Genomic DNA, 6,000 nt, shown 5'->3' with positions numbered 1-6,000 from the left:
GCCTCTGGTCTGGACTTGTAGGAATGAACCCCATTCTTTCTACACCAGGTAAGGCTGGCTTCTGACATCAGGCCACCCACATTCTTGTAGAAAACAGCACTAAGGGATGCCAGCTCTGGCCCTTTACGAGACTGGCGTGCAGCTGGCAGCTGTACAGGTCTGGGACTTCTGTGTTTGAGGAACTGTTTCCTAAAACAACTTTTTCAAAAGGTAATATAAGGAAATGCTGAATAGACATTGGGAGGGAATAGGAGGAAATGCCTCAGTAGCTAAAACAAAAGGTTTCTCAAAGCCACTTCTGTCTTTACCACCGACCTAATAATAAACCTAAGGGCCTTTTCTCTTTAGTCTAGATCTTTGGGCTGGAGCCTTGCTTTATTTTTTACTCAGTACCCTCTTCCAGGCTGAGTCATCAGAATACCACACAGGCAGACAGCCGTTTAGGGTGTAAGGAATGACTATATTACCATGTGAGCCGTCGTGTATACAAATTATACCTAGTTAGACAAATTTCACGGGGACGTGTACATTTTGCCTTAGCTCAGCCTGTGGCACTTGCAGTACAGGTAAGGTTTTCTCATTTCCCAGCCTTTGAGGAAAATAAATATTTGTCGAAGATTGGCTCTACCTAGAATTAATGATGTAGACCAAATTCTAGCCAAATCACTTACTCTGGATGCCCTAGACTGGTTTCTCCAGTCTCCTAATTGCTCTCTCCAGAATCTTTTTCTAACTGTGAAGTGCGGAATCTCTGTACAGTAAAGAATTTGGCTTTTGGTCTTAGCTCCTGAGAGCTGGACCATTCCTGAAGCCAAGGAGTGGGGCTTGACCAGACCAAGAGGGACCACCTGGGGGCTGATGCTGACTAAGCCTCAGGAGGCCAGATGTGATCTATCATGGCCATGGTGGTGAGATCAGAAAAGGCCTTGGAAGATGGAGGCTCGGTGGAGCTTTCTGCAGCATGACAGTGAATGTTTGTTCTTGAGAAGGTTAAGTGCGTCCCCTGGGAACATGAAACCTTTCGCAAGACCCTTCTCAGACCTAACACTATGTGTTTGTATCCTTTTTTCTGCTAGATTAAAGATAGCCATTTCTGGAGTTCGTGAGTCTTTATGACAGATTATCGGACCTAAGAAACAAAGCAGGGGCCACTACCCACTGACCTAGTCCCAGGTGATTGAGGATAAGAAGGGTCTGCACTGGCAGCTGGAGTCTGAACTGACCAGGGAAGGGAGGCTGAGTTTTCTACAGGAGGAATTTGGTGTTAGGTTTGGATGATCTCAGCCTCCTTGGACTGATTTGATACAGTTGGCAATGAGGATGGAGTTCACTTGAGCGGTCTTGACTTTGCATTGATGTATGCCTTTGTCAGTTTCTTCTGGCTGGACACATCCAACTGCTGCCCCGTGGTGGAGCCAACCCACTCTCCTCTGTCTTCTTAGGTCTTCCTTCCTTTCCTCTTCCCAAGTCCTCTTATTTGGATCTGATTCAAACTTGCGTTTAGAAAGTGCCAAAGATAACTCTTGCCTTTAGACCAAATATGTAAAATTTCAGCCATCTTAGAAAAATAAGAGCTTTGGAGGATCGCTACATGGAAATGACTTTATTCCTGAGTTTAAGGTAAAGGACAGCATTCGTTCTTTCACTGAGTACTTTTTATAAGAGAGTTTAGAAGATACTCTAACCACTGCCAGTATTTTGTAGTCATCAACATGGATGAAAGATTGAAAGAGAAAAAAGCTTTTCAGAAGCAGGAAATTAATCATAGCAGAGTATACTGTTTTGCCCAAAGATGCAGCTATTGTCTTATATTGTTTATTTTCTTTCTTAGATTTCAAAGTATAGACTTCCAGTAGATGACCTTGAAGACACAGAAAGCTGTGATATGAAGATTTTGAAGCCATTCCACATGTGAAGCCATGATTTAAATACAGTATCAGCATTAATGTAAGTATTTTGGAAAGAAATATCACAGTTTTGTGGTTAATACACTGTGGGTTCTGCCTATATTCTGAGACTATGTTAAAATATATTATGAAGGGTGATTTTGTTTAAATCACACCCGATAAACCAGAGCTCTGTGAAAACTGAAGCTACCTGTGATGAAGTATGGGACCAAAAAGATACAGGAGGAGATGAGCCGTTTTGATAACTGGAAAAAAAGAACTGCGTTTTTTTCCTCAGTGGTCATATACCCCAGCTTCTTTAGGAGCTCTAGGAAAGGCAAGGGAAACTTAATACTGAGGTTTTCTTTCTAAAACTGAAATGTAGCTATGAGAAAGCTTTCAGGGACTCTAAGTTAGAGTTTTCAAGATAAGAGTTGAGCCAGCAATAGAAATTGGGGCCAGAAGTATCCTTCTGGGAACTGTGCTATCTGGTATAGTTACCACTTTGGGGCAGTATTTCTCAAAGTATGTTCCATGGAACACAGGTCCTTAGGCTATTAATGCACTGGGGCCAAAATGGGAAGATGAGTCTGTGATCAAATGAGTTTGGAAAACATTGGGTTAAAGTTAACCTTCCTTACAGAAGGATCTCAAAAAGTCTTGGCAAAACTAATGAGCCTTGTGAATCTCCATGCGTACGTGTAGTTGACGGCGCTTACCGGAGTCCTATGGAACCCTTATCTTGTTGGGCATCTCGGGACCAGTTTTCCATCTGCTCGTTAAATATTTATTTAAGACCTATTTCAGGACAGCCATGCATGGTGTTAGATGCTACGACTATAGCAAGAAATGAGATTGGTGATTCTTATGTATAGATAGTAAATAAGTTAACAAGTAAGTAAACAAGTAATAATTGAGAGTCACAACAACAAGTGTCTAAGAAAATGGTCTCTAAAGCCTGATGGCATGGGTTTAAATCCTAGCTTTGACATTTGTAAACTGTACGACCTGGGAAAAGACACTTAACCTCTGTGTTTCAGTTTTTTCATCTGTAAAATCGTGAGAAAACTATCTACATCGTAAGGTTGTTGTGAGAGTTAAAATGAAGAGTATGTGTTGGCACATGCTAACTCCTGTACAGAACCCCTGGTGATGCAGTGGTTAAGTGTTATCAAATGTTACAATTGTAATAATATTAGCCAAGTGCTTTGAAGGCTGTGTGATAGATTGACTGAGGAAGAGATGATGGTGGATAGGAACTTTTGGATAGGATGGTTGGGGATGCCCCTGAAATAGAGACCTATAAAGATGAGAAGTAGGAAGCTATGTGAAGAGTATAGGGATAGCATCCAGACAGAGGGACAGCAAGTGCAAAAGGGTATGTCTTGCACAGAAGAAGCGTCTGGTACAATTTAACACTGCTCCGTCATAAAAACTCTCGACAAACAAGGAAGAGAAGGGAATTTCTTCAACCTGATAAAGGGCATCTACAGAGAGAGTTTTATTTCAAGGAAATGGCCCATGCAGTTATAGAGGCTGGCAAGTCCCAAATTCGTGGGTCAGATGTCAGGCTGGAAGTTTCTCCTGACTCATGTTGTTGTAGGGGCATACACACCCAAAATCAGCAGGTCGGACGGCAGACTGCCGGCTCACGTCGCAAGGAACCAGAGGTCGGCGAATGACTAGTTGGATGCAGGATCCAGTAAGGACGAGTTTTTCCAGAACATCCGTATATTGCATGCAGGTCACACCCCCAAGGAGACTACCATTTCAACTGATTGGCTGCTCACATCAGATCACAAAATGGAGGATGATTACATAATGTCTGCCAAACCACCGAGGGTCATGGCCTAGCCAAGTTGACACATAACCTTTACCATCACACACACTTTGGTGAAAGTTGCTCTAGGATCTTTTCTTGCTCTGCTGAAAAACCTGACAATTCTGGTTGGGTTTGAAAGCCATCTCTGCCCTCAGAGCCAGGACTTGTGGGTATGAATCGTACATCTAGGGAGCCGCCAACTTCTAGGTAAGGATGAGTGGGAGGGTAGTGTTAGGTGAACTTTAAAAAAGAGTGGCATTCTTTCTTTGCTCTCTAATGGTTTTGGTTTTGTTATTTCATGAGGAGAAAGCCAAGAAAAGGATTTTACTACTGTGCTTTTGAAGTTTAGCTAGAATTGTCTGAAAATCTTCATTTAGAATCAGAATAATTGGAAGAGGTGTTTCATACTTTTAGATGCAGAGAAAGTCTTTATAAAGCAAAATCCCAACCGTGTGTGCGTCATATCTCTTCAGGCATTGGTGGGACCCGGTGCTTGGCCCCCAGAGATGATAGCGATTCCTGAAGTGAAGTGTAGGGAAAAAAGGAACTTTTTCAAAAGGCATGTGCTTGATGTAATGTGTTTCCTAAACCTCAGAAGTACTTTGACTGTGGATGTAACCCATTTGCTTTAATACATTCTTTCCTCGTGATTTTTTTTACTATTTTAGATTATGTGAAAACAAAGCCCGTTTGATGTTTCGTGCAAACCTCATGTTTTGAGCACATGACTTAAGACTACACTTTGTGGATGATTTCAAGCCGTGTTTGTTTTTTCCTTTACAGGATATGTGTGCATGTGGGATGTGGTGTATGTGTAATGTGTGTGTGTTAGTGAGTCAGATTTTGTAAGTTATATCTGAGTACTTCTAGCTATTATTTCTGTCTTTTCTTATATGGGATACAAACAACCTACCATAAAATAATATTTTTAAAATCTGGTGTTTTCTGACTGACTTGGCATGAAATCAGAGAACGTCCTTCCTCTTCAAGCCTTGGTTAAGGGCTCCTTGTCTGGGTTTTCCTTGTGTGTGTATGTGTGTGGTTTTCTGTTTTGTTTTATAATTTTTTTAATGTGGTTATTGTTTGGTTATGTTTTGTTGTGCATGTGAGGTTTATGTATTGAGGCTTTTGAGGAAATAATTGTTCAGTATTTCGCTAAAACATTCTTACTCTGAAAGAAGCTTCTTAATTTATTTTGGAGCATAGATCCACAGGATTTTTATATTATCATTATAATATTAGAGGTGGCATGACCCCTTTGGTTAGAAGCTAGACTGTCATCCATGAGGAAATCTCTGGCTTAAAAGAAACCGTGATTTTGGAATCCTGGCTTTTAGGCTATCCTGTGCCCTAGGTTCAGGGCCTCTTACTAACTTCGGATCACAGGAGAAAGAGAGTGGTCGTCTGGGAGGAACCATTTGAACCTTGTCATAGGTTGAATTGTGTCCCCCAAAAGTATATGTCGACTTGGCTAGGCCATGATTCCCAGGATTGTGTGGTTGTCCTCCATTTTGTGATCTGATGTAATTATGTCCCATTTCATGATATGTTGTAAATCTTAACCTCTTTATGTTAATGAGGCAGGATCAGTGTGGCGTGTAACCCACAGCCTTACAAGAGAGTGTGACTTCACACCCTTACTTAACGCACACCCTTGCTTGAGTCGTACCTTTTATCCCAGGGGAATACACAGCGATTATGTGCACAGGGCAGATGTCCTGCTCAAGGATCAGAAGAAATGCCTCAGCATCAACCCCAACTATGAGCCTCAGGTGGTAGCAGTGCACCCCAGGGATGACGTGGTGAGCGTTGGGCATGTGGGCAGGAATGTCCGCCTCTACTCTATCCTGAGCTCCACGCTAAGGAATGAGGGCAAGGTCCAGGAGGCCAAGGGCTCCTGACAGACCTGGCCTACTCCCAGGGTAGTGCCTTCCTCACCGTGTGTGATGCCAGCAAAGCAGTCATGGTCTTCAGTGTGGCCAGTGGCTACTCGGAGAACAACATTTTCTACAGACACCGTGCAAATATTATCTGTCTGGCCTGGTCCCTGGACTATGAGCACTTTGCCTTTGGTGTCATGGATGTGATGGTGCACATCTGGACCCTGAGTGACCCCAAGATTAAATTCAAGGTCCAAGACACACACAGGCTACACCATGTCAGCAGCCTGGCCTGGCTGGACGAGTACACGATGTTTACAGCTTCCCACGACACCTCTGTCAAAGAGTGGACAATCAACCTACAGAGGCCCACCCACTTGGACTGACTGAATCAGGGCCCAGAACTGCACTG

Source organism: Elephas maximus, chromosome 4, assembly GCF_024166365.1.
Source record: "Elephas maximus indicus isolate mEleMax1 chromosome 4, mEleMax1 primary haplotype, whole genome shotgun sequence".
Classification (NCBI taxonomy): domain Eukaryota; kingdom Metazoa; phylum Chordata; class Mammalia; order Proboscidea; family Elephantidae; genus Elephas; species Elephas maximus.
This window is presented reverse-complemented; position numbering follows the sequence as displayed.